The following is a 20,425-nucleotide window of genomic DNA, read 5'->3' as shown; positions in this document are numbered from 1 at the left end:
CTACTAATTGTAGGGTATGTTAGGAACGCCCTTCAGACCTGTTTGGCAGAAAATGTTTTTTGACTATACTATCACAAGGGGGTTTGTTTTGTGCAGACTCCCCATTTTTCAGTACATGATATGGCAAATTAAATTGTGACATAAAAAATACAACTTGTTCTGACGAAAAAAAAAAAATAATGTTATAGGACTATGTGAATGGAAAAGAAAAATGTTATAGGTATTATAAACTGTGGAAGAAAAAACAAACACCAAAAAATATGGAAATGTCCTTGAAAGGAAGGGGATAAAAAGCTTTTTCCTGTTAATCAGTGCTTAAAAGCCTCACCGTGACCCCATGATGTTACCCCATAAAACATAAAAAGTCAACGGAGGTGAATACTTTTAGAAATGGGTTATGAAATGTATTGCATATTCTTTTTGTGCAAATTGCAATGCTTGTTTTTGTATTAAATATTTGTTTTATTAGTAAAGACTTGACTTTTTGCTCTCGAGTAAGCTGCTAACATTGATTTATTTAAATGTGAGCTTTTTATGTTATTTTGTTTGAAGAAACCAAAATCTGCCACATTTTTATTTTATTCCTACAAAATCAGCTAAACTTTTAGGTTAATATTTAATCATGCCCTGTATGTTTTACTGCAGTATGAGGACACATCTTTTGTGTGTTTTTGAGAACTAGATATGTATGGAATCAAAAGCAGGAATGAAAGCTAACAGCAGTGTAGCTTGCAGTGTGTTGACCTTTGCAGTGTTGGAAGTACTGCATGAAAGGGCTTCCCAAGATGACTTACAGTACTGGAAGGCTGCACACTTCTGAGTCATACTGAGATGTATACTAATTACTCCAAGTCTTTCTCTGGCCTTGCAGCGATATACGAGAACTATTTTAAATAGGGTTAGCGCCAATATTATCACCATTTGTGAAAGTCTAAATACCTTCATATTATTTTTTAATGCTACTGGTAAAATACTGCAGCTCATAGAAACAGCAAATACACATAAAGAACAATGGATAACAAAATAAAAAAAAAGTATTGATCATTTTGGCAGCGTTCCCGGACAGAGCATAGCTTTGTCGCTTTTAGGCTTATTACTGGAGAATGTCAGCCAAATGCTTATGATTTAATTTTCTCGCTGTACTCCTTTACGTCATCTCTCCTTGCTCTTTGCTCTTAATGAGTTATATCAGCCATTCAGCTTCCCGCTTGTAATTTCTTTAGGAGAACTGGCTGTGTCTCTCTTTATAACTTCATTTGTCTTTGACCATCCTTCCTTCTCTATATTGATAGCATCTTTGCCATCTATTTATTTTGAGATTGTCCTTATGCCTCTTTTTTATCATTTGTCCGCACCATTTGCCTCTGACCCGTATATAATTGTACATATAGGTATTGATTGACTCATCTTTGTCTCAGATACCTGAAATTTGGGTTGACTTTGGCATTAAGAAGCTTGTTCTTGCTTCCTCTTGGGATGTGAGGGTACGGCCACACTGTCAAGTTTCTTCATGCAGTTTTGGAAGGCAAAACCAGGAGTGAACTAAAAAAAGAAGAGAAGTTGTATCTGTCCTTTAGACTTTCTTTCCTCTTATGATCCCGTCCTGATTTTGGCTTCTAAAACTGCATACAGAAACCTGACTGTGTGGTTGTACCCTTAGAAGAACTGCTGTAGCCTGACTTTATAGGATATAGAAGATATAGGAGAGCTGAATTTGTAATTTTAAGAATACCTCTTAGCTCCTTAAGTATTTCCCATAAAGTTCTTACTCTCTCTCGTGTCACATCATTATTATTCCTCCTAGAAATGTGTGAATAAATTGAAATCTAGGTGTTATAAATTCTCCTTGCCAAAGGATGTATCCCAACACAGTGTGACACTATCCAATTAAATCAAACACATTCTATTGACAAGTGGAATGGTAATTTCCATCTATAAATGTATCCATACATTTTCAGGAGGAAAAATAGAAGAATGCATTTGTTGAAATCAAATGAAACTTTATATGTGTGGACACAAGAGGAGATACAGTCGGGGATGGAGGCATACTGGTTCAGTATGGTATCGTGCAGTAGAGATGTCGTGAACATTAAATTTTTCATTTGCGAACGCAAATTTCCGCAAATGTTCGCGAAAGGGCGAACCGCCATTTTAAAACCCACAGGGACTCTTTCTGGCCACAATAGTGATGGAAAAGTTGTTTCAAGGGGACTAACACCTGGACTGTGGCCTGCCGGAGGGGGATCCATGGCAAAACTCCCATGGAAAATTACGTAGTTGACGCAGAGTCGGGTTTTAATCCATAAAGGGCATAAATCACCTAACATTCCTAAATTGTTTGGAATAACGTGCTTTAAAATATCCAGTGTGTGTATACGATCAGGTATGATGTTGTATCGATCAGGTAGTGTAAGGGTTACGCCCGCTTCACAGTGAAAGACCAAACTCTGACAGATCAAACTCCCCGTTTAACGCACCGCAAACAACCGCAAACAGTCCATTTGCACAAGCGCAAACTCCCCATTTGCACAAGGTTGGATACCAAGCTAGCCATGTCCCGTTCCTTGTCCTCACTGACGTCATTGAACGTCTCTTCCTCCACCCAGCCATGTACAACACCAAGGGTCCCGGAAAGGTGACGACAAGCCCCCTGGGACGCCTGCTGTGGTTGGTCTTCCACCTCCTCAAAGCCACCTTCCTCCTCTGACTCCTCTTCTTCAGACTCCTCTCTCTGTGTTGTCACATGTCCAGCAATCGACGACGACAAGGCTGCTTCTGGTGGTAATGGTGACCACAACTCTTGCTCTTCATGCTCATCTACGGCCTGATCCAGCACTCTTCGCAGGGCACGCTCCAGAAAAAACGCATATGGGATGAGGTCGATGATGTTGCCTTGGGTTTGACTGACCAGGTTTGTCACTTCCGCAAAAGGACCCATGAGCCTACAGACATTGTGCATGAGCGTTCAGTAATGCGGCCAAAAAATACCCAGCTCCACAGAGGCTGTCCTCTTTTTTAAAATTAAAAAAATCTGTTCTTACCAGTTTAATCACTGTTTTATCCCCTATCAGGGGCCGGTGTATGGAATAGATTTTAGGAACCGGGAGATGGAAAAGGATGTTTGGTCGGTCCTCTTACTTCCAATTTGGGGCACTGCGCGTGCGCCGTGCAATGTACTGTGCCACCCTATATGAGTGGTGTGTTAAGTAGTACTATTCCTATCAGTTTAATCCCTGTTCCGTCCCTTATCAGGGGCCGGTGTATGGAATCGATTTTAGGAACCGGGAGATGGAAAAAGATGCTTGGTCGGTCCTCTTACTTCCAATTTGGGGCACTGCACGTGCGCCGTGCAATGTACTGTGCTACCCTATATGAGTGGTATGTTAAGTAGTACTATTCCTATCAGTTTAATCCCTGTTACGTCCCCTATCAGGGGCCGGTGTATGGAATAGATTTTAGGAACCGGGAGATGGAAAAAGATGCTTGGTCGGTCCTCTTACTTCCAATTTGGTGCACTGCGCGTGCGCCGTGCAATGTACTGTGCTACCCTATATGAGTGGTATGTTAAGTAGTACTATTCCTATCAGTTTAATCCCTGTTACGTCCCCTATCAGGGGCCGGTGTATGGAATAGATTTTAGGAACCGGGAGATGGAAAAAGATGCTTGGTTGGTCCTCTTACTTCCAATTTGGGGCACTGTGAATGCGCCGAGCAATGTACTGTGCCACCTTATATGAGTGGTGTGTTAAGTAGTACTATTCTTATCAGTTTAATCCATGTTACGTCCCCTATCAGGGGACATGTTTCGAATAGATTTTAGACAACCACAAAGAGTTGTCAATAGTTGACACACTCATGACATAAATTGTATTCCTTTATGCGTCAATCTTGGTGTAGTGATGACTGTGCTCGTGCGCACGTTTAGGAGATTGCAGGCGATGGCGGTTTTTCAAAGCCTATGGTCGTGCTGAGGTTGTTCAGTGACAGTTAAGTGACCCAGAAAACAATGATTCTGCAGTGTGGGCCCATTGTTGGCCTAGTAGGCTTTAATAATCACCTTAGATGATCGCAAAGAAATATAATGTTTTTTCTATGCAAAATTATCCAGCCGATCGCTTTTGGTCTGTTCACAATAAAGCAACGACCTTATCATCTGGGGTGTGCCAACATTGCCATTGCCAACACACTCATAGAGGTGATCGCTTCATTGTGATACGCAAGCCCCTTCACCACAACAAGGTAACGATCACGAAGGGGAATTGACATATGTATGTGCCTTTTTTTTTTTTGTTTTGTTTTTGCAGCCACAGTGCAGCACCAGAGGCCCAAAAAAAATAGGCATTCACACATGCCTGAAAAACTAGGTATTGTTGCAGCCGCTGCTATAGCAGCGGCCGGAAAAATTGATGTTTTCCAGGCAGAAAGTGCACTAAAACATTGCGACTTGAACCCTAGTTGGTGGCGGAGAAGTCACGCAAGTCATCTGGTATGCAGAGATTAAATACAGCAGCGTGTGGACCATTTTTAGCCCAAGGCATCTCATCTGGCCTTTTTTAGTCAAATGCATCCCCCACTGTCAGTCTCTTCGGGATCCATGCCTCATTCATCTTAATAAAGGTGAGGTAATCTAGACTTTTTTGACCTAGGTGACTTCTCTTCTCAGTGACAATACCTCCTGCTGCGCTGAAGGTCCTTTCTGACAGGACACTTGAAACGGGGCAGGCCAGAAGTTCTATCGCAAATTGGGATAGCTCAGGCCACAGGTCAAGCCTGCACACCCAGTAGTCAAGGGGTTCATCGCTCCTCAGAGTGTCGATATCTGCAGTTAAGGCGAGGTAGTCTGCTACCTGACGGTCGAGTCGTTCTCTAAGGGTGGACCCCGAAGGGCTGTGGCGATGCGTAGGACTTAAAAAGCTCTGCATGTCCTCCATCAACAACACGTCTGTAAAGCGTCCTGTCCTTGCCGGCGTGGTCGTGGTAGGAGGAGGATTACTTTCACCTCTTCCCCTGTTAGATTCCCGTTGTGCTGTGACATCACCTTTATACGCTGTGTAAAGCATACTTTTTAACTTGTTTTGAAACTGCTGCATCCTTTCCAACTTCCAGTAATTCGGTAACATTTCAGCCACTTTCTGCTTATACTGGGGGTCTAGTAGCGTGGCCACCCAGTACAGGTCGTTCTCCTTCAGCCTTTTCATACAGGCATGACAGCATGAAAGACCCCATTTGCACAAGGTTGGATGCCGAGCTACTCATGTCCCGTTCCTCGTCCTCACTGATCTCATTGAAGGTCTGTTCTTCCCACCAGCCACGTACAACACCACGGGTACCAGATAGGTGACAACGAGCACCCTGGGATGCCTGCTGTGGTTGGTCTTCCTCCTCCTCAAAGCCACAATCCTCCTCTGACTCCTCTTCCTCAGACTTCTCTTCCAGCGTTGCCACAGGTCCAGCAAGCAATGCTGATAAGGCTGTTTCTGGTGGTGATGGTGACCACAACTCTTCCTATTCCTCAGCACGCTCATCTACGGCCTGATCCAGCACTCTTAGCAGGGCACGCTCCAGGAAGAAAACAAATTGGATGATGTCGCTGATGGTGCCTTCGGTGCGACTGGTTTGTCACCTCCTCAAAAGGATGCATGAGCCTACAGGCATTGCGCATGAGCGTCCAGTAACATGGCAAAAAAATACCCAGCTCCGCAGAGGCTGTCCTAGCACCCCGGTCATACAAATACTCGTTGACGGCTTTTTCTTGTTAGAGCAGTCGGTAAAAACATTAGTAGTGTTGAATTCCAACTTGTCGGGCTTTCGCAAATCAAGCGTCTCACTGGCATGTTGTTTCGCTGCTGAATATCGTAAAAGTGCGCCATGGCCATGTAGGAACGCCTGAAATGTCCACACACCTTCCTGGCCTGCTTAAGGATGTCCTGTAAGCCTGGGTACTTATGCACAAAGCATTGTACGATCAGATTCAACACATGTGCCATGCACGGCACATGTGTCAACTTGCCCAAATTCAATGCCGCCAACAGATTGCTTCCGTTGTCACACACCACTTTGCCGATCTCCAGTTGGTGCGGGGTCAGCCACTGATCCACCTGTGCGTTCAGGGCGGACAGGAGTGCTGGTCCGGTGTGACTCTCTGCTTTCAGGCAAGTCAACCCCAAGACGGCGTGACACTGTCATATCCGGGATGTGGAATAGCCCCTGGGGAGCTGGGGGGGTGCAGTTGATGTGGAGCAAGATGCAGCAGCAGAAGAGGACTCAGCCGAGGAGGTTAGCGAAGAGGAGGGAGTAGGAGGAGTAGAGGAGGTGGCAGCAGGCCTGCCTGCAAGTCGTGGCGGTGTCATCAACTCCTCTGCAGAGCCACGCATTCCATGCTTGGCAGCCATCAGCAGGTTTACCCAATGCACAGTGTACGTGATATACAGTACAGACCAAAAGTTTGGACACACCTTCTCATTCAAAGAGTTTTCTTTGTTTTCATGACTATAAAAATTGTAGATTCACACTGAAGGCATCAAAACTATGAATTAACACATGTGGAATTATATACATAACAAACAAGTGTGAAACAACTGAAAATATGTCATATTCTAGGTTCTTCAAAGTAGCCACCTTTTGCTTTGATTACTGCTTTGCACACTCTTGGCATTCTCTTGATGAGCTTCAAGAGGTAGTCCCCTGAAATGGTTTTCACTTCAAAGGTGTGCCCTGTCAGGTTTAATAAGTGGGATTTCTTACCTTATAAATGGGGTTGGGACCATCAGTTGCGTTGAGGAGAAGTCAGGTGGATACACAGCTGATGGTCCTACTGAATACACTGTTATAATTTGTATTATGGCAAGAAAAAAGCAGCTAAGTAAAGCAAAACGAGTGGCCATCATTACTTTAATAAATTAAGGTCAGTCAGTCAGCCGAAAAATTGGGAAAACTTTGAAAGTAAGGGTTATTTGACCATGAAGGAGAGTGATGGGGTGCTGATGACCTGGCCTCCACAGTCACCGGACCTGAATCCAATCGAGATGGTTTGGGGTGAGCTGGACCGCAGAGTGAAGGCAAAAGGGCCAACAAGTGCTAAGCATCTCTGGAAACTCCTTCAAGACTGTTGGAAGACCATTTCAGGTGACTACCTCTTGAAGCTCATCAAGAGAATGCCAAGAGTGTGCAAAGCAGTAATCAAAGCAAAAGGTGGCTACTTTGAAGAACCTAGAATATGAAATATTTTCAGTTGTTTCACACTTGTTTGTTATGTATATAATTCCACATGTGTTAATTCATAGTTTTGATGCCTTCATAGTCATGAAAATAAAGAAAACTCTTTGAATGAGAAGGTGTGTCCAAACTTTTGGTCTGTACTGTACCTGCCCTGACCGTGCTTTGCAGACCAGGTATCAGTGGTCAGATGGACCCTTGCCCCAACACTGTGTGCCAGACATGCCATGACTTCCTTTTCCACAATAGAGTACAGGTTGGGGATTACCTTTTGTGAAAAAAAAATTCGGCCGGGTACCTTCCACTGCGGTGTTCCAATAGCTACAATTTTTTTGAAGGCCTCAGACTCCACCATCTTGTATAATAAAAGCTGGTGGGCTAAGAGTTCCGACAAGCCAGCTGTCAGACACCGGGCAAGGGGGTGACTCTGTGACATTGGCTTCTTACGCTAAAAACATTTCCTTGACAGACACCTGACTGTGGGTAGATGAGCAGGAACTGCTGAAGGTGAGAGGCGGAGTGGCGGGTGGTTGAGAGGGGGCAAGGAGGACAGCAGTGGTTGACGTGGCTGAAGATGCTGGACCAGGAGGAGGATGGTGGCTTTGAGTTTTTGTGCTGCTTGCACTCATCATGTGTTGATCCCATAGGCGTTTGTGATGTGAGATCATGTGCCTTCGCAAAGCAGTTGTACCTAGGTGGGTGTTGGACTTCCCACGACTTTTGGCACAGGTTGCAAATGGCATCGCTGTTATCAGAGGCAGACACACATAAAAAATGCCACAATGCTGAGCTTTGCAATGACGGAATTCTGGTGGTGGCAACAGCATGTGTTGATCTGGCTGACCCCGGGTGCCGATACATGCTGTCTGACTGTGCCACTCGCTCCTTGCGATGACCTCCTCCTGCTTCCAACTCGTCTCCTCCTCCTCTCTGTCTCCCCATCTGAACTTTCCCCATGTTCTTCACCCACGTGACATCCACGGACACATCGTCGTCATCAACCGCTTCACTTGTATCTGACAATTCAGCAAACGAAGCAGCAGCGGGTACAACATCATCATCATCATCACACCGTACGTCCATGTGTGTAATGCTGCCAGACTGAGACATATCCCTGTTATCTACATCCTCTGGCAATAATGGTTGCGCATCACTCATTTCTTCCAACTGATGTGTAAATAACTCCTCTGACAGATCAGGTGAAGCGGCTGTGGTGCTAGTGTTGGTGGTGGCGGCGGGCGAGTGGTAACTTGAGAGGTGCCCGAAGCTGAGCTGGAGGAGGATGGTGCGTCAAGGTTCCGAGCGGAAGCTGTAGAAGATTGGGTGTCCTGTGTAAGCCAGTCAACTATGTCCTCAGAACTTTTTGAGTTCAGGGTACGTGGCCTCTGAACACTGGGCATTATTCTAGGGTCAAAGGAAATCACAGCACAACGACCACGATGGCCCCTGCGGGGTGGCCTGCCTCTGCCTGTCATTTTTTTTCCGATTAGTAATACTATGCATGCAAGGTACTGGGCCACCCGTTATGAGTGGTGGGCAGTGTGCACAGTACAGTCTGTGGGCCTGACACACATTGGCAAGCAACTGCAATTATATTACAGAGAAAAAATGTAATTACTTTTTTATCTGAAAGGTACTGTGCCACCCGATATGAGTGGTGGGCACTGGCAGTGGGCACAGTACAGTCATTGGGCCTAAAAAACACTGGCAGGCAACTGCAATTATATTAAAGGGTAAAAATTAAACGACTTTTTTATCTGCAAGGTACTGTGCCACCCGATATGAGTGGTGGGCAGTGGGCACAGTACAGTCTGTGGGCCTGACACTCACTGGCAGGCAACTGCAATTATATTACAGAGAAAAAATTAAATTACTTTTTTATCTGCAAGGTACTGTGCCACCCGATATGAGTGGTGGGCACTGGCAGTGGGCACAGTACAGTCTGTGGGCTTGACACACACTGGCAGGCAACTGCAATTATATTACAGAGAAAAAATTAAATGACTTTTTTATCTGCAAGGTACTGTGCCACCCGATATGAATGGTGGGCAGTGGGCACAGTACAGTCTGTGGGCCTGACACTCACTGGCAGTAAACTGCAATTATATTACAGAGAAAAAAATTTATTATATTTTTATCTGCAAGGTACTGTGCCACCCGATATGAGTGGTGGGCCGTGGTCACAGTACAGTCTGTGGGCCTGACACTTACTGGAAGGCAACTGCAATTATATTACAGAGAAAAAAATGTATTACTTTTTTATCTGCAAGGTACTGTGCCACCCGATATGAGTGGTGGGCACTGGCAGTGGGCACAGTACAGTCAGTGGGCCTGACACACACTGGCAGGCAACTGCAATTATATTACAGAGAAAAAATGTAATTACTTTTTTATCTGCAAGGTACTGTGCCACCCGATATGAGTGGTGGGCAGTGGGCACAGTACAGCCTGTGGACCTGACACTTACTGGCAGGCAACTGCAATTATATTACAGAGAAAAAATGTAATTACTTTTTTATCTGCAAGGTACTGTGCCACCCGATATGAGTGGTGGGCACTAGCAGTGGGCACAGTACAGTCAGTGGGCCTGACAAACACTGGCAGGCAACTGCAATTATATTAAAGGGTAAAAATTAAATGACTTTTTTATCTGCAAGGTACTGTGCCACCCGATATGAGTGGTGGGCAGTGGGCACAGTACAGTCTGTGGGCCTGACACTCACTGGCAGGCAACTGCAATTATATTACAGAGAAAAAATGTAATTACTTTTTTATCTGCAAGGTACTGTGCCACCCGATATGAGAGGTGGGCAGTGGGCACAGTACAGTCTGTGGGCCTGTGGCCTCTCACACACGGGCAGGCAACTGCAAGATATATATATATATATATATATATATATATAAAATTTAAAAAAAGCTGACTAATGTGTCCTTACAGCAGATGAGTTTTTGAGGACTGGAGTGGACACAGAACACTGGCCTAGCTAACGATTTCCCTATTAATTCAGCAGCAGCAGCACTCTCCCTCCTTTAACTAACACTGCAGCTTCAGAATGAATCTAAGATGGATGCTGTCCTTGCTTTCTGATAGGAGGTGGAAGTGTCTGGGAGAGAGGGTATGCTGATTGGCTGGAATGTGTCTGCTGACTGTGAGGTACAGGGTCAAAGTTTTCTCAATGATGATGTATAGGGGGCAGACCGAACATCGCATATGTTCGCCCGCCGCGGCGAACGCGAACAAGCGATGTTCGCCGGGAACTGTTTGCCGGCGAATAGTTCGGGACATCTCTATCGTGCAGCACATTTGTCCACAGATATTGTAGCCTGGCCTGTAGATGCTGTACACTCATATGTTGCTGAAGTTGGTATCCCAGTTGGTCCCTTAAATTGTCAATATAAATTAAATCTTGTGACTGGACAGGCTAAGGAACATCGGCAGATTAAGTGCATGATAGGCCCGGGGCTGTTTACCCAACTTGGGCCCCTCCCTCCATTTTAGTTTAGTTTTTTTTAGTATGAAGAGGCTGCGGTGCTTTGTGAGCTCCACAGTCTATCCTAGGCCATATGACATGTCCAGACTAAAAAAAATACCCCAACTTACGCCGAATTGGTCACCAAATTTAAAATACATATAATTATAATAAAATAGAATTGGAGGAGAATACAGCACCACATACCTCTTACATCCAGGGACTTCTCCTGTCATGTAGACCTTCTCTTTCCTCTTCTCCTCCATGACAAATTCTTTCAGCCGCATCTCATCTCTACATAGTTTGTAACACAGGCACGTTAGATTTCTCAATTTTTCCATCAACCTCCCCATTCTGGTGTCCTGACAGTGTCATCCTGCTGCCACTCCCAATACTGTGCCCATGGTGCTCCCCAATGTCCCAGAACTGCTGAAAAAATAGTGACCCTAATAGACATAATTGGGGTCATTTATCAAACTGGTGTAAAGTAGAACTGGATTTCAAAAAGAGCTGTCAAAAATGAATGGTGGAATCTGATTGGCTGCTATGGGCAACTAAGCCAGTTCTACTTTACACCACTTTGATAAATTACCCCAAATGTCCCTATAGTGTTTACAGCAATTATAATGCCCCCTAGAGTGCCCCCAGTTATAATAACACCCTATATTGTGCTCCAGGTAATAATCCCTGTATAGTGTCCCCAAAAATAATATAATTTCCCCTACATTGCCTCCCCAATAGCAACACCCCCCATGCTGCATCCATATAGTTATTTCCCCACACTGCCCCCACATTGTAATCCCCACATAGTAATTTGCCCCCCACACAGTAATTTCCCCCACACTGCCCCATATTGTAATTTCCCCCCACATAGTAATTTCCCCCACACTGCCCCCACACAGTAGTTTCCCCCACACTGCCCACATAGTAATTTCCCCCACACAGTCGTTTCCCCCACACTGCCTCCACACAGTAGTTTCCCCCACACATTAGTTTCCCCCACACTGCCACCACACAATAGTTTCCCCCACACTGCCCCACATAGTAATTTCCCCCACACTGCCCCACATAGTAATTTCCCCCACACTGCCCCACATAGTATTTTCCCACACACTGCCCCACATAGTAATTATCCCCACACTGCCCCACATAGTAATTCCCCCACACAGTAGTTTCCCTCACATAGTAGTTTCACCCACACTCCCCCACATAGTAATTTTCCCCACATAGTAATCCCTCCCATAATAATTTGCCCCCACACAGCCCCCACATAGTAATTTCCCCCACACTGCCCCCACATAGTAATTTCCCCCACACTGCCCCACATAGTAATTTCCCCCACACTGCCCCACATAGTAATTTCCCCCACACTGCCCCACATAGTAATTTCCTCCACACTGCCCCACATAGTAATTTCCCCCACACTGCCCCACATAGTAATTTCCCCCACACAGTAGTTTCCCTCACACAGTAGTTTCACCCACATTGCCCCACATAATAATTTCCCCCACATAGTCATTTGCCCCCCTACAGCCAGCCCCAATATAGTAATTTTTCCCCAATGTACTCGATGTCTCTTCAATAATATGTCCCCCTGTTTGTCTCCTCCATGACCCCCAAATTAGGCACATAAAAAAAAAAAAAAGCAAAATACTCACCTATATCCGGGGCCAGGCGCTTGCTCGCAGATCGTACGGGCAGGCACGCAAACGTCACAGAGCGGCACAGGTGCGCAATCACATCATCATGCTCGCCTGTGTCAGGATTTCACTTCCACATAGGCCTCAGGCCTACTAAGCCTGAGGCCTATGTCGGTGATCGGCGGCGGGGCAGGGAACTATGCGCTCCCGTGCCCCGACGCAGTATGTGGGCGTTTGGGTCGGTATCAGGCCCCCCAGCAATGCTGGGTCCGGGGATGCCGACCCGACCTCCCCTATTGTAATCCGCCATTGCTAAGGAACTGTTGCAATCTGGTGGAGACATGCCTGAGAAAACTTTCCTGTGTGCAGGCAAGCGTTATCCTGCTGAAAAATGAGGCAACACATAGCTGTAGGATGTTCTGTACATATCGCTGAGCTGTTAGTGTCCCTCATATCACTACTCATGATGACAGCTGTTGTCAATGGCTCCCCAGATCATCAGACCAGCAGTGTGTCATTCCATAACAAAGGCAGTACTGAAGCACTTGCTACAAGGCCTCCATACTCAAACATGACTACCATGGGATTCCAAACAGAACGTGGATTCATCGCTAAAGGTGATACGGTTCTAGTCTGTAGCAGTCCATGTTTCACTTTCACGACACCACTGTAAATGAAGGTGGTGGTGGCTGGCTGATAGCCTTGTTATTGGTCAGCGGGGCAACACTTTTGCATGCCGAGCAATGCAACATTTCTATCTGGGAGCATTTTTTTTTGTCAGTGGGTGCATATCATCTCACTACACACTGATTTTCTGTTGAGTTGGTGCTCAATTTTATACTGTAGCTGTATCCAGCTAAATCAGAGCTAAAAAGTATTCAAGCCTGTAGACAGAAAATAATATCAGGTAAACATCATTTTTACAAATATGTAAATTTTATAGCTGATGTCTTTTATAAGGGCAATATAAACTTTTTTGTTCAAATGACTGGACTAGAAGTTGAAAATATTGTTACTTCTAAAGATGTCAGTTCACTGGTAGTAGAGAAGGGCAGTATAAGTTGTATTCCACCACCATTGCCCAGTGTAGCTTCATGTAGCTGCTGACTTTTTTTTAGAACTCATCTATATAGCTTTGTAGAAACTTCATATCATAAAATTGATATTACTAGCTGATGGCAAATCTCCTATTTAGTTATGCAACTCCACTAAAATATATTTTACAATTGTTGTTAATTAAAATTCATTTCAACAGAAACGTGTTATATATTTTACTTGATACAAGTTTAACACAGGCTGAAATTGTATTCCATTTTGTGTTTATGCATATAGCTTGTCAATGTGGTAGCTTTTTGAGCCTCTAGAGACTGGAGATAGTCAAAAACAAGCATGCTCCAAAGGAGACAGATATTGAATGACCTACATGCAGCTCGAGACATCTTACCTAGCAGCAAGACAGAAGAGCATTTACAAATGCCTAAAACTGTAAACTATGGCTTACACAATGTCAGGTTAACATTAGACTAGAAAATTTATGCGGAGTTTAATTTTTATGGTGCTAAAATGGTACACAATATAGAATAAAAAACAATTCTATACAGAACAGATGGTAGCAATAAATGTAGACATATAAATCTTAACCCACTACATGGAGACACTGTTTTATTGGAAAGGAAAGTAATGCTCAATGAGGCATCAAGATATGGCAAGTGTGCCACACTGATTCATTGTCCATAGACTGCAATGGGAAAAATAATAAGCATATTACTCTCTTCACAACAACCTCAACCATGTGAAATCATTTCACCCAACATATCCCAATATACAGTCAGGTCCACACAATTCTAACATTTTTGGCTCTATGCACCACCACAATGGATTTGAAATGAAACGAACAAGATGTGCTTTAACTGCAGACTGTCAGCTTTAATTTGAGGGTATTTACATCCAAATCAGGTGAACGGTGTAGGAATTACAACAGTTTGCATATGTGCCTCTCACTTGTTTAGGGACCAAAAGTAATGGAACAGAACAATAATCATAAATCAAACTTTAACTTTTTAATACTTGGTTACAAATCCTTTGCAGTCAATTACAGCCTGAAGTCTTGAATGCAAGGACATCACCAGATGCTGAGTTTCATCCCTGGTGATGCTCTGCCAGGCCTCTACTGCAACTGTCTTCAGTTCCTGCTTGTTCTTGGGGCATTTTCCCTTCAGTTTTGTCTTTAGCAAGTGAAATGCATGCTCAATCGGATTCAGATCAGGTGATTGACTTGGCCATTGCATAACATTCCACTTCTTTCCCTTAAAAAACTCTTTGGTTACTTTTGCAGTATGCTTTGGGTCATTGTCCATCTGCACTGTGAAGCGCCATCCAATGAGTTCTGAAGCATTTGGCTGAATATGAGCAGATAATATTGCCCGAAACACTTCAGAATTCATCCTGCTGCTTTTGTTAGAAGTCACATCATCAAAAAATACAAGAGAACCAGTTTAATTGGCAGCCATACATGCCCACGCCATGACACTACCACCACCATGCTTCACTGATGAGGTGGTATGCTTAGGATCATGAGAAGTTCCTTTCCTTCTCCATACTCTTCTCTTCCCATCACTCTGGTACAAGTTGATCTTGGTCTCATCTGTTCATAGGATGTTGTTCCAGAACTGTGGAGGCTTTTTTAGATGTCGTTTGGCAAACTCTAATCTGGCCTTCCTGTTTTTGAGGCTCACCAATGGTTTACATCTTGTGGTGAACCCTCTGTATTCACTCTGATGAAGTCTTCTCTTGATTGTTGACTTTGACACACATACACCTACCTCCTGGAGAGTGTTCTTGATCTGGCCAACTGTTGTGAAGGGCGTTTTCTTCACCAGGGAAAGAATTCTTCAGTCATCCACCACAGTTGTTTTCGGTGGTCTTCCGGGTCTTTTGGTGTTGTTGAGCTTACCGGTGCATTCCTTCTTTTTAAGAATGTTCCAAACTGTTGTTTTGGCCACCCCTAATGTTTTTGCTATCTCTCTGATGGGTTTGTTTTGTTTTTTCAGCCTAATGATGGCTTCCTTCACTGATAGTGACAGCTCTTTGGATCTCATCTTGAGAGTTGACAGCAACAGATTCCAAATGCAAATAGAAAATAGCACACTTGAAATGAACTCTGGACCTTTTATCTGCTCATTGTAATTGGGATAATGAGGGAATAACACACACCTGGCCATGGAACGGCTGAGAAGCCAATTGTCCGTTAACAAGTGGTAGGCACATATGCAAACTGTTGTAATTCCTACACCATTCACCTGATTTGGATGTAAATACCCTCAAATTAAAGCTGACAGTCTGCAGTTAAAGCACATCTTGTTTGTTTCATTTCAAATCCATTGTAGTGGTGTATGGAGCCAAAAATGTTAGAATTGTGTCGATGTCCCAATATTTATGGACCTGACTGTATAAGCAAATAGCAAAATAGGCAGATCAATGTGTTCATTTGTAGCTACTATACTTATCCCTCTGTGTGGCTGTAGATCTACTGTAGCTTTTTTTTTTGTGACCACACTAAAAAATAAAAACCGCTCAGAAATTATTTTTAAGTCACCAACACTGATCTATAGCTGGGCCCATGTTGGCATGTCAGTTTTCTTTGCAAACAGTTTACCCACATCTTATTCTCCTGTTAGACTACTACATTTAGAGGACAGAAGCTATATTAGATGCATAGGTCACAGTTACATCTGGATTCCAGTGTCTTAGAGGGCCCAAAGGATCCTCTTCCTGTAAGGATGCACTAGCATCATAAATGGCACATGGATAGTGGTGGCTTCAGTCACAGGTTTTACACTGGTGCCTAGGAGTGTCATTTTATGCTTCTGACCACATTGGGTGGCAGGCCTGTAACCAGGGTGGCCGCAATGAGGCATATGAGCCACAAGCAGCTTGCAGCTTTCTTTTACACCCCTAACCTCTCAAGACAATAAGTGTCTAGAATTCAGTGAGAAGTTTTAGGTTTTGCCACTCATGGAATATCGCATATTTGCTTTAAGATAGTCCATCTGCAGATAGAAAGGCACAGTGGTTCCATATATTGACAGCTGGAATTGTAATCCCATGTTTCTGAGTGTTCTAAGGAATCCTTCTGTAACAGGAGTCTCTCTATCCCTTCTGGGTTGCAGAACTTCAATAAGACATGCAATTAGTAGAATTGGACAGTTCTTTTCTATGGTATATGCAGTTCTTCTGTTACAGGTCAGATGTCATGGCACTCCCACAGCTCTTTCTAGTTCACACAGACTTTATGCAATGCTCTTGGTACCAGTGTCTTAGACCTTTGGTCAGACAGTCAACCTTCCTTCAGGGCCTGCTCACTGAACCCCAAATAATTGGCTTAGTTTTATTATTTTATCCTTTTTGGCAACTGTGACACTATGTACTCACAAATGTCTTGGCTAACATGAACACCCGCCCTAAGCATGGCAAATTGAGTTTGTGTTTTCTCTACCACAAGCCCTGAATGGAGGAACAAATAATACACATGTATATATATATTTTTTATTAAAATGGAAAGCCACTGCTGTGGACAAGAGCAAATCTCATCACAGTTACATAACAAAATGGACACCAGAGGAAGGATCACTCCCCACTTAACAGAGTAGAGAATAGGGCGAGGCAATGCAGGACATAAATGTGTTGTTGATGGGGTCTGAGAGACCTGGTGTGTCCATGCAACTGCCTGGTACATTGGTCTAGGCAGTACTATAACAGTAGTTAGTCTGAAGGCACTGCAATTGGATTATTGCATGATCACTGTTGTGTTGCCATAAGGGCATGTTCACACAGCATAAATACCTGTAGGAAAAATTCATCAGATGAAGGATGACCCTCAAGTTTCTGCTGTGGTTTGCAATTTGCACTGCCACAAAATCTGCCTGGTACAATTTCCACATGGAAATTGTTTAATTATTATAATTTTTTTTTTCCATGATGTGGATTTCAAATCCACTCACTGAAAAATTCACTAATGACCTTACTTAATTAAAGAAAAAAAAAACAGCTCCCATGGGTTCAGCACACATGAAATTAATGGGTTGCAGCACACATGAAAATTAAGGGTAACAATGCTTTACAGTAATTACATAAAAGCATAACAATCCAGCATGGCTTATTACTAGAGATGGGCAAATTTCTTAAAAGTTTGATCTGGCTGATCCGCCGAATTTCACCCAAAAAAATTTGCTTTGTGACGACTTACTTCGTAACAAAGAGCAGTTTTTTGTAAGTAGGGGGTGCAATAGCGCCACCCCCGTCATTGTACCCCTCAGCATACATGATTGCGGCATCTGAGTGTAAAATTAACAATAAAAAATAAATTTTAATCAAACTTACCACCTCCATTTGCTTGCGACGGGCTGGCCCCCACCATCTTGCTTGAAGATCTCGACCGAAATCCTGTGCGGCACGAGATTACGTCATCACCCGCTGCACGGGATTTCGGCCGAGATCTTCAAGCAAGATGGAGGCTGGCGTCCCGTCGCGAGCAAATGAAGGAGGTAAGTTAGATTTTTTTTGTTTTTTATACTATTTCAGGATATATCGATTCGCTGACACAAAGCACGAGGAAATTCGGCTTCTAGGCGAATCAAATTTATCCTGAGATTCGGATCGAATTCCATTTCGTAGGATTTGATTCGCTCATCTCTACTTATTACCTTCTATCAAGAAATTGTTCAAACATATTAGCATAGTAAACACAATTATTGAATGACTCCCTGATGAATAACACTTTGGTTTGTACTTAAGTATCCTAATTTCAGCATTTACAAACAGAATATTTTGCTTTAATGAACAATTTTATATCAGAAATATTTCCTACCAAAATTAAAGGAGTTCTCATGTTTCATAATGGCATTTTTTTTATCTACCCAGATATACCCCATTTTTTTTTTATCTACCCAGATGTACCCCAAACACTGCTTTGTTTTTCTCCCATATAGATGTTTTTCTTGTCAGCATGTTCCTCCCCCTTATATCAGCCTGACTGCATCCTTGCAGGATGTTTACATGCAGGACTTCCTGTTCCCATCAGCTTCCGGCTGGGTTTTTCCAACCATGCTCAGCTCTGTGATGTTCCCTGACCTTGGTCCACCTGCCTTACCATTCTCTCTGAAGTAGTCAAGACCCCTACACCTTCCCTCTCCATGTTACTTAGGTGGAGCAAGCTCTATGAAATGTTACAGAGCAGAGCATTATGGATTTGGTTAGAAAACCCAGCAGGATGCTGATTAAAACAGGAAGTTCTGCATGTAAACATCCTGCCAGGATACAGTGAGGATAAAAAAAAGGGGAAGGAGAATGCTGACATGACAAACAAGTATATGGGGCAGAAATATGCAGTGTTTGGGGTACTCGGGACAGATAAAACATCTTTAATCTCTACCATTTTCTAAAATGTAGATTACTCTGTGATCATTCAACCACAACAGTAACATTTTCTTAAAAAGAGAAAATATATGTGGTTCTCGCAGCAAATATTTCACAGTGATACATTGCTGCTAAACCACTGTAAGATATTTGATGCCTGGACCATACTATACTACATAACCATAATAATATAACCCTGAGTGAAAAAATGAAGCTGCAATAAAGCTAAAAAATTACATTTTCACTGGACAGTATTACATCATTTTAACAACCTCTTTTGGATCCTTGTGATCTTCATTTGAAGCCACAGCTTACAAGCTGACATTAAATGATTGCAGTTCAGACACAATGATAATTGTCTAAAAAGATGACTGCACAATGAACAGTGCTGTTGTGAGCATGTGTATAAGATACTGTACCTAACAAAGGCACAACACAATGGAAGTAATAAAACTGAGCTGTTCTGTTATGAATCACCCTGGAGTATAAGAAATTCTTAGTAAAAAATGCTAATATTCATGTCTAATTTATCTGCCCAATTTTTTTGTGACAAAGATCTGTTTCCCATGCACTGATGAAAAAATAACCAAGTTCAGATATTTAGATCCGCGCTGTCGATATCTTGAACCAGAAATCCAAAGCAGCTGGGAAGACCAAGTTCCTCCTCTCCACACGAGCACACAGACAATCACTGCAAGCTGGCCATGTTGCCTCTCTCTCTCTCTCTCTCTCTCTCTCTCTCCTAGTTTCCTCCTCCTTTAATCCCTCTCAGAGACAAACCAGAGAAGATCCAAGATAGTGAAGTACTGCAACACTAGGTTCAGCCAAGGATATTTATTATACTTACAAGTTATTCTATAAAACACGCATATAATAAAACCAGTTGTCCTGGCAAGCCCGACCCAGGTTTCACCATGCTTTTTCAAGGTGCGTAGTATCTTCTATGTTATTTGATCTTAAATAACGCCCCTATTTGCATATGGATGGGTCTTACATAGCTCATTCAAATGTTAAAATTGCCAATCACAAATACCAATAAATAAAACAAACAGACATACATAGCAAATGTAAAATTACGACTAAAATGCATTTATAATTCTTAAAACAATTTCATAGGGCCCATTTAGCCCATATTCACACACTTCCAGAGTTCTCAGTCCTTTTAAACCGATCACATGTTTCTTGCAACCAATCATGTATTTCTGTTTGTTTTACTTTTTGGTACTTATGATTTATAAGGAATTGGCAATTTTAACTTTTGAATGAGCTATGTAAGACCCACCCACATGCATATAGGGGAAATATTTAAAGGGGTTCTCCAGGAATTAAAAAAATTTAAATATTTAAATATTATTTTATAATAAATATATTCACAAACACCTTTCATTACTTAGAATGACTTGTTTTGTCTAGGGAGCAATAATTAGGAGAAATAAAATGGCCGCCGTCCTATCAGTACACACAAAACCTGTCCTAATCACAAAGGAGGACAAGTTACTTCACCACAATGAGCCATAGTGCTGCCTCATCCTCCTCTCTGCTTGTCAGGAATCATTATCCTGAATACAGGTGAATCTCTGTGGGTATAGAGATGATGAGGAGACATGAGAGGAGGGTGAGGTGTGGCTAATGAGCAGCAGCAGTTGTTTACAGTCTCCATTACCACAGCAACACATTACCACAGCC

The 20,425-nt window shown here is 43.1% G+C and overlaps 1 protein-coding gene across 1 annotated transcript in view; it reads left to right on the top strand.

Moving 5' to 3' along the window:
* The window catches only part of CACNA2D1 (calcium voltage-gated channel auxiliary subunit alpha2delta 1), a 1,018,968-nt gene that overhangs the window by 169,948 nt on the left and 828,595 nt on the right, over positions 1–20,425 (top strand). The window lies entirely within an intron of this gene.

Source organism: Bufo bufo, chromosome 1, assembly GCF_905171765.1.
Source record: "Bufo bufo chromosome 1, aBufBuf1.1, whole genome shotgun sequence".
Taxonomy (NCBI): Eukaryota; Metazoa; Chordata; class Amphibia; order Anura; family Bufonidae; genus Bufo; species Bufo bufo.
This window is presented reverse-complemented; position numbering and strand designations above follow the sequence as displayed.